The 21,433-nt window shown below is 43.2% G+C and overlaps 1 protein-coding gene, 23 non-coding genes and 3 pseudogenes across 24 annotated transcripts in view; 1 reads left to right on the top strand and 26 right to left on the bottom strand.

The window, feature by feature from the left end:
- Positions 1-170: 170 nt before the first annotated feature.
- Positions 171-289, bottom strand: LOC122094439. Its single transcript, XR_006144773.1, has one exon. It is a non-coding gene; the product is annotated as a 5S ribosomal RNA (ribosomal RNA).
- Positions 290-504: 215 nt separating this feature from the next.
- LOC122094642 lies at positions 505-623 on the bottom strand. Its single transcript, XR_006144952.1, has one exon. It is a non-coding gene; the product is annotated as a 5S ribosomal RNA (ribosomal RNA).
- A 215-nt stretch (positions 624-838) lies between these two features.
- LOC122094624 lies at positions 839-957 on the bottom strand. Its single transcript, XR_006144935.1, has one exon. It is a non-coding gene; the product is annotated as a 5S ribosomal RNA (ribosomal RNA).
- A 215-nt stretch (positions 958-1,172) lies between these two features.
- LOC122094570 lies at positions 1,173-1,291 on the bottom strand. The gene has a single exon (XR_006144885.1). It is a non-coding gene; the product is annotated as a 5S ribosomal RNA (ribosomal RNA).
- Positions 1,292-1,506: 215 nt separating this feature from the next.
- Positions 1,507-1,625, bottom strand: LOC122094626. Its single transcript, XR_006144937.1, has one exon. It is a non-coding gene; the product is annotated as a 5S ribosomal RNA (ribosomal RNA).
- Positions 1,626-1,840: 215 nt separating this feature from the next.
- Positions 1,841-1,959, bottom strand: LOC122094630. Its single transcript, XR_006144941.1, has one exon. It is a non-coding gene; the product is annotated as a 5S ribosomal RNA (ribosomal RNA).
- Positions 1,960-2,174: 215 nt separating this feature from the next.
- Positions 2,175-2,293, bottom strand: LOC122094620. Its single transcript, XR_006144931.1, has one exon. It is a non-coding gene; the product is annotated as a 5S ribosomal RNA (ribosomal RNA).
- A 215-nt stretch (positions 2,294-2,508) lies between these two features.
- On the bottom strand, positions 2,509-2,627 carry LOC122094619. The gene has a single exon (XR_006144930.1). It is a non-coding gene; the product is annotated as a 5S ribosomal RNA (ribosomal RNA).
- Positions 2,628-2,842: 215 nt separating this feature from the next.
- Positions 2,843-2,956, bottom strand: LOC122094454 (annotated as a pseudogene).
- A 215-nt stretch (positions 2,957-3,171) lies between these two features.
- LOC122094622 lies at positions 3,172-3,290 on the bottom strand. Its single transcript, XR_006144933.1, has one exon. It is a non-coding gene; the product is annotated as a 5S ribosomal RNA (ribosomal RNA).
- A 215-nt stretch (positions 3,291-3,505) lies between these two features.
- Positions 3,506-3,624, bottom strand: LOC122094644. The gene has a single exon (XR_006144954.1). It is a non-coding gene; the product is annotated as a 5S ribosomal RNA (ribosomal RNA).
- Positions 3,625-3,839: 215 nt separating this feature from the next.
- LOC122094645 lies at positions 3,840-3,958 on the bottom strand. Its single transcript, XR_006144955.1, has one exon. It is a non-coding gene; the product is annotated as a 5S ribosomal RNA (ribosomal RNA).
- A 214-nt stretch (positions 3,959-4,172) lies between these two features.
- On the bottom strand, positions 4,173-4,286 carry LOC122094466 (annotated as a pseudogene).
- A 216-nt stretch (positions 4,287-4,502) lies between these two features.
- On the bottom strand, positions 4,503-4,621 carry LOC122094634. The gene has a single exon (XR_006144944.1). It is a non-coding gene; the product is annotated as a 5S ribosomal RNA (ribosomal RNA).
- Positions 4,622-4,835: 214 nt separating this feature from the next.
- Positions 4,836-4,954, bottom strand: LOC122094629. Its single transcript, XR_006144940.1, has one exon. It is a non-coding gene; the product is annotated as a 5S ribosomal RNA (ribosomal RNA).
- A 215-nt stretch (positions 4,955-5,169) lies between these two features.
- Positions 5,170-5,288, bottom strand: LOC122094621. Its single transcript, XR_006144932.1, has one exon. It is a non-coding gene; the product is annotated as a 5S ribosomal RNA (ribosomal RNA).
- A 211-nt stretch (positions 5,289-5,499) lies between these two features.
- LOC122094459 lies at positions 5,500-5,613 on the bottom strand (annotated as a pseudogene).
- Positions 5,614-5,828: 215 nt separating this feature from the next.
- Positions 5,829-5,947, bottom strand: LOC122094618. Its single transcript, XR_006144929.1, has one exon. It is a non-coding gene; the product is annotated as a 5S ribosomal RNA (ribosomal RNA).
- Positions 5,948-6,162: 215 nt separating this feature from the next.
- LOC122094639 lies at positions 6,163-6,278 on the bottom strand. The gene has a single exon (XR_006144949.1). It is a non-coding gene; the product is annotated as a 5S ribosomal RNA (ribosomal RNA).
- Positions 6,279-6,493: 215 nt separating this feature from the next.
- LOC122094542 lies at positions 6,494-6,612 on the bottom strand. Its single transcript, XR_006144857.1, has one exon. It is a non-coding gene; the product is annotated as a 5S ribosomal RNA (ribosomal RNA).
- A 215-nt stretch (positions 6,613-6,827) lies between these two features.
- Positions 6,828-6,941, bottom strand: LOC122094449. Its single transcript, XR_006144783.1, has one exon. It is a non-coding gene; the product is annotated as a 5S ribosomal RNA (ribosomal RNA).
- Positions 6,942-7,156: 215 nt separating this feature from the next.
- On the bottom strand, positions 7,157-7,275 carry LOC122094581. The gene has a single exon (XR_006144896.1). It is a non-coding gene; the product is annotated as a 5S ribosomal RNA (ribosomal RNA).
- A 215-nt stretch (positions 7,276-7,490) lies between these two features.
- Positions 7,491-7,609, bottom strand: LOC122094432. Its single transcript, XR_006144767.1, has one exon. It is a non-coding gene; the product is annotated as a 5S ribosomal RNA (ribosomal RNA).
- Positions 7,610-7,824: 215 nt separating this feature from the next.
- Positions 7,825-7,938, bottom strand: LOC122094440. Its single transcript, XR_006144774.1, has one exon. It is a non-coding gene; the product is annotated as a 5S ribosomal RNA (ribosomal RNA).
- A 215-nt stretch (positions 7,939-8,153) lies between these two features.
- On the bottom strand, positions 8,154-8,272 carry LOC122094617. Its single transcript, XR_006144928.1, has one exon. It is a non-coding gene; the product is annotated as a 5S ribosomal RNA (ribosomal RNA).
- Positions 8,273-8,487: 215 nt separating this feature from the next.
- Positions 8,488-8,606, bottom strand: LOC122094593. The gene has a single exon (XR_006144907.1). It is a non-coding gene; the product is annotated as a 5S ribosomal RNA (ribosomal RNA).
- Positions 8,607-17,440: 8,834 nt separating this feature from the next.
- LOC122094251 overlaps positions 17,441-21,433 on the top strand; it is a 30,173-nt gene continuing 26,180 nt past the window's right edge. The window contains exon 1 of the mRNA XM_042664990.1: positions 17,441-17,715. The gene's annotated coding sequence lies outside the window, so the exon portion shown is untranslated. The remainder of the gene's footprint in view (positions 17,716-21,433) is intronic.

Genomic DNA, 21,433 nt, shown 5'->3' with positions numbered 1-21,433 from the left:
AGTCGCCGATTAATTAAATATTAATATAACTCCTCCTTCGTAAAATCATCGCCGTAAAATGAAAAAATAATAAAATATATTACTCCGTGGCGGGAACGGTCTTCTCCCACCGCATACCTCCTCCCCATTACACCGCCGCGGTCCGCACGGAAAATGGTCGAAAACAAAAAGGGGTGCAACACGAGGACTTCCCAGGAGGTCACCCATCCTAGTACTACTCTCGCCCAAGCACGCTTAACTGCGGAGTTCTGATGGGATCCGGTGCATTAGTGCTGGTATGATCGCACCCGCCAAGTTTATGCCTCCTTATTCTCTTATGCTATTCAACCACGCTAGTCGCCGATTAATTAAATATTAATATAACTCCTCCTTCGTAAAATCATCGCCGTAAAATGAAAAAATAATAAAATATATTACTCCGTGGCGGGAACGGTCTTCTCCCACCGCATACCTCCTCCCCATTACACCGCCGCGGTCCGCACGGAAAATGGTCGAAAACAAAAAGGGGTGCAACACGAGGACTTCCCAGGAGGTCACCCATCCTAGTACTACTCTCGCCCAAGCACGCTTAACTGCGGAGTTCTGATGGGATCCGGTGCATTAGTGCTGGTATGATCGCACCCGCCAAGTTTATGCCTCCTTATTCTCTTATCCTATTCAACCACGCTAGTCGCCGATTAATTAAATATTAATATAACTCCTCCTTCGTAAAATCATCGCCGTAAAATGAAAAAATAATAAAATATATTACTCCGTGGCGGGAACGGTCTTCTCCCACCGCATACCTCCTCCCCATTACACCGCCGCGGTCCGCACGGAAAATGGTCGAAAACAAAAAGGGGTGCAACACGAGGACTTCCCAGGAGGTCACCCATCCTAGTACTACTCTCGCCCAAGCACGCTTAACTGCGGAGTTCTGATGGGATCCGGTGCATTAGTGCTGGTATGACCGCAGCCGCCAAGTTTATGCCTCCTTATTCTCTTATGCTATTCAACCACGCTAGTCGCCGATTAATTAAATATTAATATAACTCCTCATTCGTAAAATCATCGTCGTAAAATGAAAAAATAATAAAATATATTACTCCGTGGCGGGAACGGTCTTCTCCCACCGCATACCTCCTCCCCATTACACCGCCGCGGTCCGCACGGAAAATGGTCGAAAACAAAAAGGGGTGCAACACGAGGACTTCCCAGGAGGTCACCCATCCTAGTACTACTCTCGCCCAAGCACGCTTAACTGCGGAGTTCTGATGGGATCCGGTGCGTTAGTGCTGGTATGATCGCACCCGCCAAGTTTATGCCTCCTTATTCTCTTATGCTATTCAACCACGCTAGTCGCCGATTAATTAAATATTAATATAACTCCTCCTTCGTAAAATGATCGTCGTAAAATGAAAAAATAATAAAATATATTACTCTGTGGCTGGAACGGTCTTCTCCCAACGCATACCTCCTCCCCATTACACCGCCGCGGTCCGCACGGAAAATGGTCGAAAACAAAAAGGGGTGCAACACGAGGACTTCCCAGAAGGTCACCCATCCTAGTACTACTCTCGCCCAAGCACGCTTCACTGCGGAGTTCTGATGGGATCCGGTGCATTAGTGCTGGTATGATCACAGCCACCAAGTTTATGCCTCCTTATTCTCTTATGCTATTCAACCACGCTAGTCGCCGATTAATTAAATATTAATATAACTCCTCCTTCGTAAAATCATCGTCGTAAAATGAAAAAATAATAAAATATATTACTCCGTGGCGGGAACGGTCTTCTCCCACCGCATACCTCCTCCCCATTACACCGCCGCGGTCCGCACGGAAAATGGTCGAAAACAAAAAGGGGTGCAACACGAGGACTTCCCAGGAGGTCACCCATCCTAGTACTACTCTCGCCCAAGCACGCTTAACTGCGGAGTTCTGATGGGATCCGGTGCATTAGTGCTGGTATGATCGCACCCGCCAAGTTTATGCCTCCTTATTCTCTTATCCTATTCAACCACGCTAGTCGCCGATTAATTAAATATTAATATAACTCCTCCTTCGTAAAATCATCGCCGTAAAATGAAAAAATAATAAAATATATTACTCCGTGGCGGGAACGGTCTTCTCCCACCGCATACCTCATCCCCATTGCACCGCCGCGGTCCGCACGGAAAATGGTCGAAAACAAAAAGTGGTGCAACACGAGGACTTCCCAGGAGGTCACCCATCCTAGTACTACTCTCGCCCAAGCACGCTTAACTGCGGAGTTCTGATGGGATCCGGTGCATTAGTGCTGGTATGATCGCACCCGCCAAGTTTATGCCTCCTTATTCTCTTATGCTATTCAACCACGCTAGTCGCCGATTAATTAAATATTAATATAACTCCTCCTTCGTAAAATCATCGCCGTAAAATGAAAAAATAATAAAATATATTACTCCGTGGCGGGAACGGTCTTCTCCCACCGCATACCTCCTCCCCATTACACCGCCGCGGTCCGCACGGAAAATGGTCGAAAACAAAAAGGGGTGCAACACGAGGACTTCCCAGGAGGTCACCCATCCTAGTACTACTCTCGCCCAAGCACGCTTAACTGCGGAGTTCTGATGGGATCCGGTGCATTAGTGCTGGTATGATCGCACCCGCCAAGTTTATGCCTCCTTATTCTCTTATCCTATTCAACCACGCTAGTCGCCGATTAATTAAATATTAATATAACTCCTCCTTCGTAAAATCATCGCCGTAAAATGAAAAAATAATAAAATATATTACTCCGTGGCGGGAACGGTCTTCTCCCACCGCATACCTCCTCCCCATTACACCGCCGCGGTCCGCACGGAAAATGGTCGAAAACAAAAAGGGGTGCAACACGAGGACTTCCCAGGAGGTCACCCATCCTAGTACTACTCTCGCCTAAGCACGTTTAACTGTTCTGATGGGATCCGGTGCATTAGTGCTGGTATGATCGCACCCGCCAAGTTTATGCCTCCTTATTCTCTTATCCTATTCAACCACGCTAGTCGCCGATTAATTAAATATTAATATAACTCCTCCTTCGTAAAATCATCGCCGTAAAATGAAAAAATAATAAAATATATTACTCCGTGGCGGGAACGGTCTTCGCCCACCGCATACCTCCTCCCCATTACACCGGCGCGGTCCGCGCAGAAAATGGTCGAAAACAAAGAGGGGTGCAACACGAGGACTTCCCAGGAGTTCACCCATCCTAGTACTACTCTCGCCCAAGCACGCTTAACTGCGGAGTTCTGATGGGATCCGGTGCATTAGTGCTGGTATGGTCGCACCCGCCAAATTTATGCCTCCTTATTCTCTTATGCTATTCAACCACGCTAGTCGCCGATTAATTAAATATTAATATAACTCCTCCCTCGTAAAATCATCGTCGTGAAATGAAAAAATAATAAAATATATTACTCTGTGGCGGGAACGATCTTCTCCCAACGCATACCTCCCCCCCATTACACCGCTGCGGTTCGCACGAAAATTGGTCGAAAACAAAAAGGGGTGCAACACAAGGACTTCCCAGGAGGTCACCACTCCTAGTACTACTCTCGCCCAAGGACGCTTAACTGCGGAGTTCTGATGGGATCCGGTGCATTAGTGCTGGTATGAACGCACCCGCCAAGTTTATGCCTCATTATTCTCTGATGCTATTCAACCACGCTAGTCGCCGATTAATTAAATATTAATATAACTCCTCCTTCGTAAAATCATCGTCGTAAAATGAAAAAATAATAAAATATATTACTCCGTGGCGGGAACGGTCTTCGCCCATCGCATACCTCCTCCCCCTTACACCGGCGCGGTCCGCACGGAAAATGGTCGAAAACAAAAAGGGGTGCAACACAAGGACTTCCCAGGAGGTCACCACTCCTAGTACTACTCTCGCCCAAGCACGCTTCACTGCGGAGTTCTGATGGGATCCGGTGCATTAGTGCTGGTATGATCACAGCCGCCAAGTTTATGCCTCCTTATTCTCTTATGCTATTCAACCACGCTAGTCGCCGATTAATTAAATATTAAAATAACTACTCCGTCGTTAAATCATCGTCGTAAAATGAAAAAATAATAAAATATATTACTCCATGGCGGATACGGTCTGCTCCCACCGCAAACCACCTCCCCATACACGGCCGCGGTCCGCACGAAAATTGGTCGAAAACAAAAAAGGGGGCAACACGGGGACTTCCCAGGAGGTCACCCATCCTAGTACTACTCTCGCCCAAACACGCTTAACTGTTCTGATGGGATCCGGTGCATTAGTGCTGGTATGATCGTACCCCCCAAGTTTATGCCTCCTTATTCTCTTATGCTATTCAACCACGCTAGTCGCCGATTAATTAAATTTTTATATAACTCCTCCTTCGTAAAATCATCGTCGTAAAATGAAAAAATAATAAAATATAGTACTCCGTGGCGGGAATGGTCTTCTCCCACAGCATACCTCCTCCCGATTACACCGGCGCGGTCCGTGCGGAAAATGGTCGAAAACAAAAAAGGGGTGCAACACGAGGACTTCCCAGAAGGTCACCCATCCTAGTACTAGTCTAGCCCAAGCACACTTAACTGCGAAGTTCTGATGGGATCCGGTGCATTAGTGCTGGTATGATCGCACCCAACAAGTTTATTCCTCCTTATTCTCTTATGCTATTCAACCACGCTAGTCGCCGATTAATTAAATATTAATATAACTCCTCCTTCGTAAAATCATCGTCGTAAAATGAAAAAATAATAAAATATATTACTCCGTGGCGGGAACGGTCTTCTCCCAACGCATACTCCTCCCCATTACACCGCCGCGGTCCGCGCGGAAAATGGTCGAAAAGAAAAAGGGGTGCAACACGAGGACTTCCCAGGAGGTCACCCATCGTAGTACTACTCTCGCCCAAGCACGCTTAACTGCGGAGTTCTGATGGGATCCGGTGCATTAGTGCTGGTATGACCACAGACACCAAGTTTATGCCTCCTTATTCTATTATGCTATTCAACCACGCCAGTCGCCGATTAATTAAATATTAATATAACTCCTCATTCGTAAAATCATCGTCGTAAAATGAAAAAATAATAAAATATATTACTCCGTGGTGGGAACGGTCTTCTCGCACCGCATACCACCTCCCCATTACACCGCCGCTGTCCGCACGGAAAATGGTCGAAAACAAAAAGGGGTGCAATACGAGGACTTCCCAGGAGGTCACCCATCGTAGTACTACTCTCGCCCAAGCACGCTTAACTGCGGAGTTCTGATGGGATCCGGTGCATTAGTGCTGGTATGATCGCAGCCGGCAAGTTTATGCCTCCGTATTCACTTATGCTATTCAACCACGCTAGTCGCCGATTAATTAAATATTAATATAACTCCTTCTTAAAATCATCGTCGTAAAATGAAAAAATAATAAAATATATTACTCCGTGGCGGGAACGGTCTTCTCCCATCGCATACCACCTCCCCATTACACCACGCGGTCCGCGCGGAAAATGGTCGGAAACAAAAAGGGGTGCAACACGAGGACTTCGCAAGAGGTCACCCATCCTAGTACTACTCTCGCCCAAGCACGCTTAACTGTTCTGATGGGATCCGGTGCATTAGTGCTGGTATGATCGTACCCCCCAAATTTATGCCTCCTTATTCTCTTATGCTATTCAACCACGCTAGTCGCCGATTAATTAAATATTAATACAACTCCTCCTTCATAAAATAATCATCGTAAAATGAAAAAATAATAAAATATATTACTCCGTGGCGGGAACGGTCTTCTCCCACCGCATACCTCCTCCCCATTACACTGACGCGGTCCGCGCGGAAAATGGTCGGAAACAAAAAGGGGTGCAACACGAGGACTTCGCAAGAGGTCACCCATCCTAGTACTACTCTCGCCCAAGCACGCTTAACTGCGGAGTTCTGATGGGATCCGGTGCATTAGTGCTGGTATGATCGCACCCGCCAAGTTTATGCCTCCTTATTCTCTTATGCTATTCAACCACGCTAGTCGCCGATTAATTAAATATTAATATAACTCCTCCTTCGTAAAATCATCGCCGTAAAATGAAAAAATAATAAAATATATTACTCCGTGGCGGGAACGGTCTTCTCCCACCGCATACCTCCTCCCCATTACACCGGCGCGGTCCGCACGAAAAATGGTCGAAAACAAAAAGGGGTGCAACACGAGGACTTCCCAGGAGGTCACCCATCCTAGTACTACTCTCGCCCAAGCACGCTTAACTGCGAAGTTCTGATGGGATCCGGTGCATTAGTGCTGGTATCGCACCCGCCAGGTTTATGCCTCCTTATTCTCTTATGCTATTCAACCACGCTAGTCGCCGATTAATTAAATATTAATATAACTCCTCCTTCGTAAAATCATCGTCGTAAAATGAAAAAATAATAAAATATATTACTCCGTGGCGGGAACGGTCTTCTCCCACCGCATACCTCCTCCCCATTACACCGCCGCGGTCCGCACGGAAAATGGTCGAAAACAAAAAGGGGTGCAACACGAGGACTTCCCAGGAGGTCACCCATCCTAGTACTACTCTCGCCCAAGCACGCTTAACTGCGGAGTTCTGATGGGATCCGGTGCATTAGTGCTGGTATGATCGCACCCGCCAAGTTTATGCCTCCTTATTCTCTTATGCTATTCAACCACGCTAGTCGCCGATTAATTAAATATTAATATAACTCCTCCTTCGTAAAATCATCGTCGTAAAATGAAAAAATAATAAAATATATTACTCCGTGGCGGGAACGGTCTTCTCCCACCGCATACCTCCTCCCCATTACACCGCCGCGGTCCGCACGGAAAATGGTCGAAAACAAAAAGGGGTGCAACACGAGGACTTCCCAGGAGGTCACCCATCCTAGTACTACTCTCGCCCAAGCACGCTTAACTGTTCTGATGGGATCCGGTGCATTAGTGCTGGTATGATCGTACCCCCCAAATTTATGCCTCCTTATTCTCTTATGCTATTCAACCACGCTAGTCGCCGATTAATTAAATATTAATATAACTCCTCCTTCGTAAAATCATCGTCGTAAAATGAAAAAATAATAAAATATATTACTCCGTGGCGGGAACGGTCTTCTCCCACCGCATACCTCCTCCCCATTACACCGCCGCGGTCCGCACGGAAAATGGTCGAAAACAAAAAGGGGTGCAACACGAGGACTTCCCAGGAGGTCACCCATCCTAGTACTACTCTCGCCCAAGCACGCTTAACTGCGGAGTTCTGATGGGATCCGGTGCCTTAGTGCTGGTATGATCGCACCCGCCAAGTTTATGCCTCCTTATTCTCTTATGCTATTCAACCACGCTAGTCGCCGATTAATTAAATATTAATATAACTCCTCCTTCGTAAAATCATCGTCGTAAAATGAAAAAATAATAAAATATATTACTCCGTGGCGGGAACGGTCTTCTCCCACCGCATACCTCCTCCCCATTACACCGCCGCGGTCCGCACGGAAAATGGTCGAAAACAAAAAGGGGTGCAACACGAGGACTTCCCAGGAGGTCACCCATCCTAGTACTACTCTCGCCCAAGCACGCTTAACTGCGGAGTTCTGATGGGATCCGGTGCATTAGTGCTGGTATGATCGCACCCGCCAGGTTTATGCCTCCTTATTCTCTTATGCTATTCAACCACGCTAGTCGCCGATTAATTAAATATTAATATAACTCCTCCGTCGTAAAATCATCGTCGTAAAATGAAAAAATAATAAAATATATTACTCCGTGGCGGGAACGGTCTTCTCCCACCGCATACCTCCTCCCCATTACACCGCCGCGGTCCGCACGGAAAATGGTCGAAAACAAAAAGGGGTGCAACACGAGGACTTCCCAGGAGGTCACCCATCCTAGTACTACTCTCGCCCAAGCACGCTTAACTGTTCTGATGGGATCCGGTGCATTAGTGCTGGTATGATCGCACCCGCCAAGTTTATGCCTCCTTATTCTCTTATGCTATTCAACCACGCTAGTCGCTGATTAATTAAATACTAATATAACTCCTCCTTCGTAAAATAATCATCGTAAAATGAAAAAATAATAAAATATATTACTCCGTGGCGGGAACGGTCTTCTCCCACCGCATACCTCCTCCCCATTACACCGACGCGGTCCGCGCAGAAAATGGTTGGAAACAAAAAGGGGTGCAACACGAGGACTTCGCAAGAGGTCACCCATCCTAGTACTACTCTCGCCCAAGCACGCTTAACTGCGGAGTTCTGATGGGATCCGGTGCATTAGTGCTGGTATGATCGCACCCGCCAAGTTTATGCCTCCTTATTCTCTAATGCTATTCAACCACGCTAGTCGCCGATTAATTAAATATTAATATAACTCCTCCTTCGTAAAATCATCGCCGTAAAATGAAAAAATAATAAAATATATTACTCCGTGGCGGGAACGGTCTTCCCCCACCGCATACCTCCTCCCCATTACACCGCCGCGGTCCGCACGGAAAATGGTCGAAAAATAAAAGGGGTGCAACACGAGGACTTCCCAGGAGGTCACCCATCCTAGTACTACTCTCGCCCAAGCACGCTTAACTGCGGAGTTCTGATGGGATCCGGTGCAATAGTGCTGGTATGATCGCACCCGCCAAGTTTATGCCTCCTTATTCTCTTATCCTATTCAACCACTGTTTGAGATTTAAAATGTAACCGCAAGCGTACGAATCAGTGTAGCTACGGGTCGAACACAGGGAGAGCAGCCACCTTATTTTTTATTTCTTTTAATAATGCGAAAGTGAACTGATTAATGGTTGTGATCTAATTCTAATTACCATCCTAAAAATAACGTCCTAACCATTCGTCATCTAAGAATTTAAAGACGCAAGCCACGCAATTAAAATTAAATAAATAAATAACTAAAAGTAAACAACCCACGCAATTAAAAAAAAATAAATAAATAAAGGAAAAAAAAATGCTGAAATAAAAATAAAGTAAAAGAAAGGGGATAAAGCTAGAGAGAGACTCACAAGCAGGTTTCTCTACTTAGCCCGAGGGATGCATCATAATATGAGCTTCCCTACTTGACCAGAGAGTTACTCTTACAAGGGTTTCTCTACTTGGCTTTAGGGAAAGGGAGACAATTAAAATAAAAGCAATAAATTGATGGTTCTATGGCCAGGAGGGGCAAAGCCAACACATACACTAGCCATGAACCTTGGGGGAGAGGGATAGCAATAATGTAACGACTGAAAATAAAAATCCTAAATTAAGAAAGAAAGGGTAGTCAGAAGAAGGAATGAGAGGGGGGAGAGAAGACTACTGAAGGAGCCTACTTACTTGAATCAATGCTTGAACTTGAAAAAAAATTGCTCCACGGCTCATGATCTTGTCACCTAGATCTAAGCCTAGAACTATAACTTAAAAAATTACAACTCAATTGCATAAATCATAAACATAAAAAGAACTGAATAAAAATAAAAGAGTACTTGCATTAATTGAAATAAAAAAAAACTATTACAAAAGTGATTAAAGCAAAAATAGAGAAGAACTAAAACCAAAGAGTGAGAGAGGGAAGAGAGAGAGCAACTAAAAAAAACTAGAAGAAGAATGAATTGTGTCTCCTCCTCTTACATGAGTTGTATTTATAGGGAATGGAGAGGTAGGGTAACAATTTTCTCTTTCCTAAAAGAGAGAAACCCACAATTGATTGTGAGATCTTTTGAGTCCAAAAGTGCTAAGATGGAGGAGAGAGAAGAGAGAAATAAATTTTGAGAAATTTCCTAAAATTTTTTGCTTATTTTCTTTCCTTTTTCTTCTAATTTTTTTTTCTTCTTTTTTTTTTCTCTCTCCTAGGGACGACTTTTTTTTTTCTTCCTTTGTGTGATTTGGACAATCTTTGGTGATGATGTGGAGGAGAGAGAAGATTTGGACAATTTTTGGTTCTCCCATTTTTTTTCTCTTTCCTTTTTTTTTCTTTTTTTTCTTGTGCACCCTTTCACGATTTTGCTTGCTTCTAAAGCAGAAAATCTTCAACAAAATCTTCTAAAAAAAACAACCATAAGATTCGAACTTGAGACCTCTTGGTGAGCAAGAGAATTTTGTACACCATAGCTCACCAACTAAGCTAGGTAGTTGTTGTTACCAAAAACAAATCTTTTATCACTTAAGGATGTGGTCCATCGATCCTTGTTGGCATTTGGAGTATTCCTTGTACCTCTGGGACAATTGCAAACGGGCTGGTTCTGCATCTCGGTTCAGTTCTGATCCATTATTCTTTTTCTGACCCGAAAAAGAATAATCATTTGTACGGGTGACCAAACGAATGTGTACTTTTAATTGAACACGTCCATCTTGCTCAGAATTTCGTCCTCTTCGCAACCATGGAAAGAAATAGGACCTATTTACGTGTAAAATTGAAGATATGGCTCCCGATAGTCCTTAAGGCCTTGAAAATATAAAACCTGCAAAAAGAGAGTAAAACCCAAGGTAGCTCCATTCTAAATATGTAAAATGTATGTTTTACTACCCTAGATTTCACACATAAATATGCTCATCAGATTATCTCAACTTTACTCATATAGAATCCCCTACTTTTTCCTGAGTTATTGTTTTGGGATTTCTATCCATTTTTCCTTCAATACTAATGAAACTATTTGCCACCATTGTGCTATTTGTTGTCTATTTATTGCATTTAGGCCTTGTTGAGAAAATATCCTTACCCTCACTTTCTTTCATCTCCATTTATTTGATGAGCATCATTGACTCATTTATCATTACATATATATATATATATATATATCTTTGCTTCCTTTAAATTTCACCACTTAGCATCATTGCATTTTGACATTGGCAATCGCATTTTGAAGTTTTATCACTTATGTCACCTTTCTTAGGGTTCATCTCACCCCCCCCACCTTTTTATAATATTTCTTATCATATTCTCTTCATACTCCTTTGTTCATTATCCTTGGTGCTTTCAGGATGTCATCAAGGAAGGGTAAAGAGGTTGCCTCTTCTTCTAAAAGGAGGAAGACCACCACCTCCAGGGGAAGAAATGCAGTCCCAGGTTCCTCTTCATCGCAGGTCCGACCTTCAAGGAGCCATCTATTGACCTGACAGAATATGATGAGAGCTTATTCCATAGCCCTGAAATGGTTGTAGCCTGGTCATCTTCTCCAAGAGGCTAGTCATGATGGAGAAGACCATGGTGACTAGGGATTTTGCAACTTTTCAGTTGATGGAGAAATTCATAGCCCTGGGTTGGCAACCCATGCTCCACCCTGACAACCCATGCTATGAGGACCTCATCCGATATTTCTACTACAATCTGGACGTCTCCTATGAGAATGGGGAGTATTCCCTCACCAACCTGGTGAAGGGAATAAGCATCGTCTTTACCGTGGACCTTTTGGCAGAAATTTTGGGTATCTCCGCTGAGGGTGCCCATTTCTACAATCCCCCAAGGATAAAGGCTATGGCCCAGACTTGAGTGTTGAGATGCAAGAAGGCATCTATGAGACTATCTGTGGCAGCAAAGAGCGTTCATCATCTAAGACACCCTATATTGCCGATGCCTGAGTGTTTGCACATCTAGCCCAATTTAACCTGCTCCCCAGAGCGGGTCACATGAACTAGTTGAGCTTCATGACTTCCTACCTTTCCTCCTATATCTTTGTGGCCTTGGAAGAGGGTGCTTCCTGACTCTGCCTCCCCTACGTCATGATGAAGACTATGGAGTACCATACCGCTCACCCCAATGACTCCGATTTCCCTTATGGTAGGTCGCTTACTAAGGTGTTTGAGTACTTTCAGGTGGACATGTTAGGCGAGGAAGGGAAGTACCCAGGGGACAGACTCACCAGAGAAATCTAAGAAGGATGGGGTTGCCAGTGTCGATGGGTGCACCACAGGAGGTAGGGGCCAAGAGGCAGAGGGCATAGAGGGAGAGGAGGATAGTGAGGAGGATGAGGACTACATCTCTCATCCTGATGAGGAGGAGATTGATGAGGAGGATATCCTCGAGGAGGAGCCCTTAGACTCTCGAGTTGCAGATCCACACTTTAGAGCTCCACCACCTTCAGGTGGGGCTTTTGATTTTCAGAGATTGATGGATAGTATTAGTGCGCCGAAAGACAGGCAAGATCAGATTTCAGAGCACATGGAGGAGAGTGTATCCGGGAGTTGGCGATACAGCATAGGTTAGGGAGAATGGAGACTGATTTCTAGACTCTAACAGAGGACTTGGACAAGGTTTCCAAGGGTATCACCACTGATTTTCATCAAGTGCAAAGGGAGGTCGTCCTGACAAATGACCGACTAGATTTTTATGACTACCACTTCCATTGCAAATCATGGCCCAAAAGGGAAAATACATCCATCGCACCCAACAACAATTGATGAAGCGGCAGATCATTCCTCTACTTTGCCTATGCCTTGGAGATCCTCTACTTTCCTTCTTTTCTATCCTTTTTTGTCTGATGGTGATAATTTTGATACCTTGGTGGTTGTATATTCTGATATATTTTTATGGTTTGGAACTTGGTAGTATTTATGTGGATGTTTATAACTTTAGGATAAGTTTTATTTGCTTTGATTATTCCGTTGTGGTTTGGTGGTGACAGTATCTGTCACCCTTCTTCTTGTTTGTTATATTTGTATACTTGTGCTCTATCAGGTGGAAACTTTGAAAATTTTTGGTATTTTAATATAGCACCATTATGCTGCCAAAATTTTCATTAAATTTTACATTCACTAGTTTATGGAATCAACCAATTAGTTTTTTGTTAATCTTTTAAGTTTTACTCTCATGCATGTGATGGGATGCAAGACTTTAGTATTTTTCATCTTATTACTGGTTTTAGTTCTTTAAAGGTTTTATGTTTACCCAACCCCAGGTCCTATCATAAGATTCTATGGGATCTAACTTGTATGTTGTAAGTGGGTAGAGCATCGTGCTCTGATACCACCGTTGTCACACCCCGTTCACACAAACCGAATTGATGACCGGGTTAACACCTATTAATCCAAAACCTGTTAGGATCATCTGACATAGTAGCCACTACATAGCATGCATGCAAACTAAAGAAAACAAATTTTGTATTTCAGCAGAAGTCTTACATGCATATACCTGTAAATATCCTAATACTCTTGATACTCAAATTGTATTACATAATACATTTATATGTGGGCCTGTAGGTGTGATATATACATAAGAAATACAATTTAAACATTCAGAGCACAAAAGGGGTAACATCACAAAATAATCAAAAGGAATCCTGGGACGGTATCAATGTTGCTATCCCATAACACAACTCTCGCACGGGCACTCGGTCCCATGCCCAAGATCTTCTGGGACCCACCAATCCTCAACTGGAAACTCCATAGTAGGTCCCGGCTCTAGCTCTTCATCTTGATAACCTATAAGATCATCTAAAATCGGTGTGCACGTGAGATGAGCTCACTAGCCTAGTAAGTGAAAAGAAAAACCAAGCAATCATTCACAATACAAATGCACCTAGATGTATGCAAGTCCATTTTTATAACCTAGATCACCTAAACATCACATCTAAGTTAAAGGTCATGTGCTACTCACAACCATAGTGCATGTATGCCCCGGGTACGAGTCACAAACTCCATCCCGCGATATGCCCATAGGGCTATCGGAGAAGGCCAGCCATGGATACCGGAAAAGCAAATTGCTCTTAGCGACATTAAAGTAAATTACTGTTTCTCAGCGACATTAAAGTAAAATGAGCCTTGCCCTGCATTAAAGTAAAATGGGCCTTGCCCTGCTTTAAATTAAAAGCAGTACGATTGGCCCTCTGATTATATCACCAAAGTTACCGACCGTCCTAGTGATCGGTTAGGCATACTTCTAACCGCCACTATTGGTACACAACCTCGGGCTTCCCCCCAGTGATATACCTAACACCTAAACCCCTATTAGGAAGGGTCGTAGCACAAGGATATGTCATTCCTAACTACATGCTCCTATATGAGATAGTATGACTGAATAGTGCCACCGTATCCCATTCCACGGGCCACCAATGCATTCATTTCCAAGCCAACTACAACATCTAGTCTAGCAATGCATCATATTCTATAATTTAAAATCATCCATCTCATAACTCAGAGCAAGGATAAGCATGTATCAATCAAAGTCACAACATAACAAATCATAAATGAATTTTATAATGCACAAGACAATATATGCAAATGGCATTCGTGAATAACTAGTCTACATGCAGAAATGAAATGATGATATGACTAGTCTACATTAATAATGGAATGATGCAAAAACACTCTAAAAATAAAGTCAATATCCTCTTCCCACTTACCTAGTTGTGTACAATGATCACCCTTGGTAAGAGGAGGATCCAGTGTACGATGACGTGAGTTTCTAGTACAACCTATCATAAAAGAGGTCGAGCTTAGTATATCTCCACTTTAGGTTCAAATCAACGGACTACGATGATCCCAAAGCATTTAGAATCACCATAGGAGGTTGCCTGACAAATTTGGGCCCAATCGAAACCCAAAGGGTCGGATTGGTAGGTCAACCAGCTGGTGAGGTACCCGTCGGTCCTTACTCGTCGCTCGACTTAGGGACTCTGCCTGGATCAGTGGGCCAAGAGCGGCTAGCCAGGTGCCCACCGGTCCTTACTAGCCACTCGACCCTGGGATCTTGCCTGGACCAGTGGGCCAGGAGCGACGGACCAGGTGCCCACACTGGTCTTGGTCGCTAGTCGAGCCAGCAACCCATCCAGGATAGGCGAGCTCCGGATTGGTGGGTCCGATCATTTTCAGGCACCCACCACTCAGAACCAGGATTTTGGTATTCACTTCCTTTCTTCATCCCACCTTGGGGAAACCACCACAGGTCGATTCGATATCATTTTTCACAAATCTAAAGTCCCATATTATGTTTCTAAACTAGATCTAAGATCAATTTAAAGTCTCAAGCATGGATCTTACCTCTTTGCTCAAGACCAACTTCAAAAACCTCAAATCTCTTCTCTAGCTCAAGAGGTCAACAATGCTTCTCAAATCTTGCAATTTCTTCCTCTAAAACCTTCATGAATAACGTGTAGGTCCTTCATTAAACCTTAGATTCATATTCTCAAGAGGGTTTCATAAGATCTAAAGGATTTCTACCTAAATCATAGGATTTCACTTAGGTTTTCATGGGTTTAAGAAATATAGTCTTTGTTCACGTCAAATTATCGATCTAGAGATGAGGGTCACTAATCCGGTGTCAAATTCAAAGGATCTGACCCTAGTGACGCGTAATGATTATCTTCTTCCCCATTTCTTCCTTCTTTTTCCCTTCTCTCTCCTTCGTTTCTCTCTCTTCTTTACTTTCTCATCCACCTTGTATAGAAAAGTAATAAATGCTATTTATACTTGGGTCAAAATATCTAATAACCAGACTGGTAGATCACATAGGTGGGTTTGACCCACCTATGACCACCCACCAATCGACCAAAACTTAGCTGATTAATTTGGGATTTTGAAGGGGCACAGTCTCAACATGTATTTCACTCTTAGTAATTGACTCAAATGCGTATTCCACACAAAATACGACTATGTACATTTATTATGTGTATATGGCCTTGTGATACGTGCAAGTGCATAGCTTGGGCATGCGGACTTCACTAGGTACTGACTCCAACTCATCTGGCCAACCCAAGTTTAGAGTCACCCTTACCATCATGTTCCATAAGGTACTCGACTCAGCTCACTCAGGTTCTGGTTCTGCAAGACCAAATCGAACCAACCGGGTAATTAGACCGGGTTTAGAAAGTAGGGTATCACAACCAAAGTGGTAGGTCACATTGGTGGGTTTGACCCACCTATGACCACTCACCAGTAAGTCAAAACTCAACTGAATAATTGAGATTTCGGCGAGGCTCAGCCCTGACACGTATTTCACTTTCGATAATTGACCAAAATGCGTACTCGACATAAAATATGGCTACGTACCTTTATTGTGTGTATATGACCTTATGATACATGCAAGTGCATGGCTTGGGCACGTAGACCTCACTAGGCATCAGCTCAGACTCGTTTGGTCATCCCGAGTTCAGGGTCACCCTTGCTACCATATGTCATAGGTTAACTGACTCAACTCTATCGAGTTCAGATCCTGCATGACCAAACCGAATCAACCTGGTAATTAGACCGGGTTCAGAAAGTAGGTTATCACAATAGCAACCTCACCTAGCGGAATTGGGTCATGACAGCAACAACCACTTGATGAAGAATGATGCGTCTGATGGGATGATGCGCGGTGACGTGCGATGCAACCAAGTACACCAGCTCTGATACCAATGCAAATAGGGAAAGACAACGGGTATATAGTATTACCTTGATGTAGCTTTCCACGCAGCAGAATGAATCTGGTTGTGCTATGCATCAATCCGCATGAACATCAACGAACAAAGGATTATGGCTCGCTAGGCAATGATCCACCTCCCAAATTCAAGGATTACAATGGAGATCCTTGGAGACACACACTCTTAATTGGGAGAGACAAAAGAGAATAGGGAGAAAGAGAGCTTTTGAGATTAGGTCAAAACCTTAATTAGCTTTGTGGCCAAAACCCTCTTATTTATAAAGAATTGGTCAGCTAAAGTTCATAATCCTAGTTGGTCTATGATTACCTCAAGCGGGCGACCCACAAAGGAACCGGGTTGGGACCCAGTCCGACCCAAATTAATTAACACCAAGTGAGTAGAGGGATCAAGGATGTCTTCCAAGAGGATGGTTGTGAGAGCCATAGGGGTGACCATAGAAACAGGGGAGGGACCTTCCAAGGAGTGTTTAGGCTGGAGGCCATGGACTGGCATCAGTCAGAAAGCCTATACATGAATTAGCTATAGGTAAGCAAGCAAAAGGGGCCTGCAAATTGACGGCAACAAGAGGTGATTCCATGGAGGGCACAGGAAGGACCTGCACAGACATGAGATTTGGGGTAGCATTTTCCAAAGTGTGGTCGACAAGGTGGTGGAGGTTATCGATCAGTCCAGGGGACCCGGAGAGACAAGAAGGAGCCTTGATCGAAGAGACAAAACTGAGATGATGACTCACTGTCTGCCAGGGGGGCCAGCGAAACAGGAGGGTGCCTAGAAGAGGCACAACTAAGATGAAGAGGCAGTGAAACTCCTACCAATGGGGAGATATCAGAGGTGGAGTCAGGACGAGGTGCGAGAGGTGATCATCATGGAAGCCAGGGTGCTGAGGGATAACAGGTAAGGACATATTGTCGAACATATTTTTGTTAAAAAAAACAAATGAACAACATAAATACGTAACAAAAAAAAAAGGTTGCCAAACAAACCCGAAAATATTTCAAGAAATTAGAACTACTGTACTATTCAGTACGATATGAATCGATCGATCCGACACATACCGATACGTTGGACCCCGAGTAAATATCCCGTTCTTCCCCGTTACAATTTGCAACATGAAAATAATGGCCAGCCACGATTTGGATAGATCAAAAACTATCGAAAAAGTTCTGCTTTCACCAAAAACAGTGTAAAAGTTCTGCACCTTTTCTCCAAAGTCCTCTAGGAATCTTAACGGGCACTTCTCACACCTCGAATCATTCCCGACACCGAGGACCGGTCCTACGACTACCCTTCAGCGACCATAGCCATTTCTCTCTCCCTGTTTCGCCTCAGACACCGGCCTTTGTGATCATTTCCGGCAAAACAGATCTGCAGCCGATCTTAGGTTCAACCGTTCTTAGTTGGTAAGTGCTCTCTCTCTTTCACACACACACACACACACACAAACGGTGTTTGTCTTCTTTGTCGGTGAAGCCTCCTGAATTGAGTGCAGATCTGCAATATTACCTCCACAAGGAGGTACATTTTTTCCCCCTTTTATGAATAAATACATTGGTGATTGGATGAGTAATTTATAACTCCGGACAAAGTATTCTCAAGATCGACCTTTATTAGAGTGTTTATAGTGCTATTCCTCCTGTAGCTATAGCTCCTATCTGGTTGATCTGCAGACTAGGCTCAGATGGGTGATAGGTCAATGTTTCCTCGGTTTTGGATTTGTCGGTAGGGTTTGGAAGATCTTAAACATTTTATCTTACATTCTTTGTGCTTACCAATTGAAGACCCTTTCTCTTAAAGTGGTTTTAGCGAGTTTTTTAACGTTTTGAAATTCTGATTATTTATTTATTTATTTATTTTTTGGGGGTGGGGGGTGGAGGTGAGTGTGGGTGAAGAAAAACTTTCAGGGCTTGTAAGTTGGAAAATCAAATGTTGTGATTGAAAAGAAGGTTTCCGTTGTAGGTGACTTTGGAGTTTCAGTTTATTTGATGTGGCTATATGGAAATGTAACCGAATTAGATTTGGACCGTAATAATAAAGGGTAGAATCTCAGAAAAGTGAAGACTTCATATATAGTTGGTGTTTGGCAGCGCATTATACAGAGTGTATGATGACCTCATCTAAAGGTCGTCTTTTTAGATGGGGTAAAGGAATATACTCTGCTTTTGGTAGGGTAATGGCTTGCAGCTGGAAAATTTTGTTTCTAAATATTTGTGTAGTCTGAGATCGCAACAAAATTCTATGATCAGCTGATGTTTCGAAGTTAGGAACAAAGATATTATTTAATGCTTAAATTTTGTGATAATGCTTCTAATAGGGAGTTCAAATAATGCTTTCTCCTCTTTAGTAGGCTGAAAATGGCAATATAGAGCTGGCCTTTAATGATCAAAGTTGTGGATGTTAAAGTGTAAATGGAGTTATATTAAGATCTTTTTACAAGTATTTGATTGAACAGGCTGGAGAAAATTCAGTTTGAAACTTTTTTGATGCCAACTCCTTTAGGGTGTTAACTTTTTCATGCGAACTGATTTTTTATCAGAATGCTAGTTATAAACCAGTTAAAGTCTGGATATTCAGGCTGTGTATTGTTCCCTTTGGATTGGCATACAGACCTGTCTGCTTATGGCTTAAATGGAAGAATTAGAAAGTGATGGTGCTTAAGCTTTACAGTGAAGAATGAAGCTTTTGATCTATCTTGAGAGGAATGTTCTCAAGTCAGGCCTCCTATTTCTTTTCCAATCACAATAATATCATACCGGCAGATGTCTATGCTTCTTTTATGAATTTGTAGAGAATTGGAGACTATTTTTATTTAGGATAAGAAAACAATAAGAAAAGCTACAATTTAACTTCAGTATAATTATGTTGTTTGGGATTCACAATGTGAAGCCGTGCTTGATTCGAATTTAGTTTCTTTATTGGAAATATATGAATACATAGCTATGGTTGCTGCACCCATTCTTAGCCAGCTGGTGAATTGGTCTTTTCTTATGTTTTTTGATTTTTGAGTGATCCATATCTTTCTCCACTACAACTCAAAGGTAAATCTTATATGATAACCATAAGACAAGCAATGATGTATGGAGCTAAATGTTGGGTAGGGAAGAAACAACATAAACAAAATTATTGAAATAATTATGCTGATAGGTTTATCTCTGATAAATGATCGGTTTGAGGTAGTGTGGGTGTGCAACGAAGACCTTTGAATGGATGGTAAGGAGTGATATGGTTCAGGTTGGAGAGTTAAAAGTGCAAGGGGAAGGCTTAAAATGATGTTGGGAGAAGTAGTGATAAAAGACATGCCTAGATTAGGATTGACAACAATTCTAACTTTGGATAGAGTTGAAGCAAACAGGATCCTTTTAGCTGACCCCATTCACTTGCTGTTGTAATAATAGGTTATCTATTAATGGGTTTTGGGGGTATTTATCCAAACGGACCCTTAAGCCCTTTGGGGTCTTACTTTCATTATAAATAAAAGGCTTGTGTCAAGTTTAGACACAAGTCACATTCTCCTTAACTCTTCATGGTATCAGAGCATGTTTAGAGAGAAAATCCTTTCTCTTATTCTTCCCCTCTGAAACCTAAACCTAACCCTAACCCTAACCCTAACCCTAACCCTACTACCCACGCCGCCCACCATCACTGCCACCTTCCTCCTTGCGGGAGGCCACCACCACTGCTAGCCTATGGCTTTCGCCTAGACACGTGCCTCCCTCCCTGCAACTCTCTTTCTTGCTCTCTCTCTCTCTCCTCACCTCAACTCACACTCTCTCTCTCGGCCTCCTCTCTCCAACACCTCTACCTCTTTCTCCTTCTAGAGGTTTTTTCTCCCTCTTCTCTTTTGGTTCCCTCGGGGTTTTCCTCTTGGTGGTGAGTTTCTTCCCACCAGGGGCCTTCTCCTTGTTTGGAACCCTAGCTCTTACCTAGATCCATATGACACACTAGATCTGGACGTTTGAAGACCCAGATTCTTATGTTTGGCTAGATACGGTTTCTTTAACATGTGATTGTTCTTGGGATCAGTACCTATGGCGTCTGAAGACTCTGGCACATTAGTTCTCCAGGATGGTGGATTCGTGGTTCTAATGGTGATTACCCTACCTTCCCTACTAGTTTCATCAATCTAACTGGATGCAGATGCACGTCCATGGACTAATCCATACCCATCTAGGTTTCTGGACAGAGATGAACCATATCCATATTGGTTTTGGGTCTAGTAGGATTTTAGAAATTTACTTTATATGAGAAAATTGTCTTTGCTTTTATTTTATTCACTTTATTTTAGGAAGTTGGGTTTCACATAGGATTTAGAGATTCTTAGAGTGTTGGTTTGCTTAGTTATGGTCGTTTCCTATTTCAGTTGGTTTCCTTTTCTATCTATTTTCTTTTCTATAAATTGGTAGTAACCGATGGAGAACTTAGATTGAAAAGAGGAATTGAGTTGAGTGTTTGTGAAGCTTGCGGGCGTGTATGTGATTCTTCTTTTCCCCCTTTCTTAGTGCGATTTCTTCCTCTCTCCTGCAACTCTGAGTTTTCTCAGGGATTTCTTCCCTTCCCCTACTAGCCCTCCATCAACTTTGTATTAAAGCCAAAGGATCTCATTCTCCTCCCCATCAGTCTCTTCTTCACTCTGATCTCTTTCTTTTCCTTGGCTTGCTCAGTGCTGCTAAGAATTGAAAACCAACTGAAAAAAACAGCCCTTCGTTGAACCCCCCCAACAACGACCCTTTTCCTCTTCCATCTACCACAGAAATCCACCATTAACCCCCTTCCTTTAGGGTTCATGTGTAAAAAAAAAAGGATCCCTCTTATCCATCGTTCCGAACCGAAACCCCAACCCCTTCGAGCGACCCCTCCCCTTTTTACATTGCCATTGCGCTTTCTAGTCCACTCTAAATTCTGCCATCCTTTTAAAGAAGCAAAAAAAGGTGAACCTCCATATTTACAGTTCTGCCCACACTTGCCAGAGGAGTTGTCTTATTTGTCTGAGGCCCATAGCAAATTGCAAACACAAATTTGGTCATGGAATCTTTTGTGTTCAAGTTCAGAGTTCGCTTGCCCAATAGAAAGTTTGCTAATTAGTTGATGAGCACCTACATGACAATTTTGTCTCAAGATCTG

Source organism: Macadamia integrifolia, chromosome 11 (assembly GCF_013358625.1).
Source record: "Macadamia integrifolia cultivar HAES 741 chromosome 11, SCU_Mint_v3, whole genome shotgun sequence".
Taxonomy (NCBI): Eukaryota; Viridiplantae; Streptophyta; class Magnoliopsida; order Proteales; family Proteaceae; genus Macadamia; species Macadamia integrifolia.
This window is presented reverse-complemented; position numbering and strand designations above follow the sequence as displayed.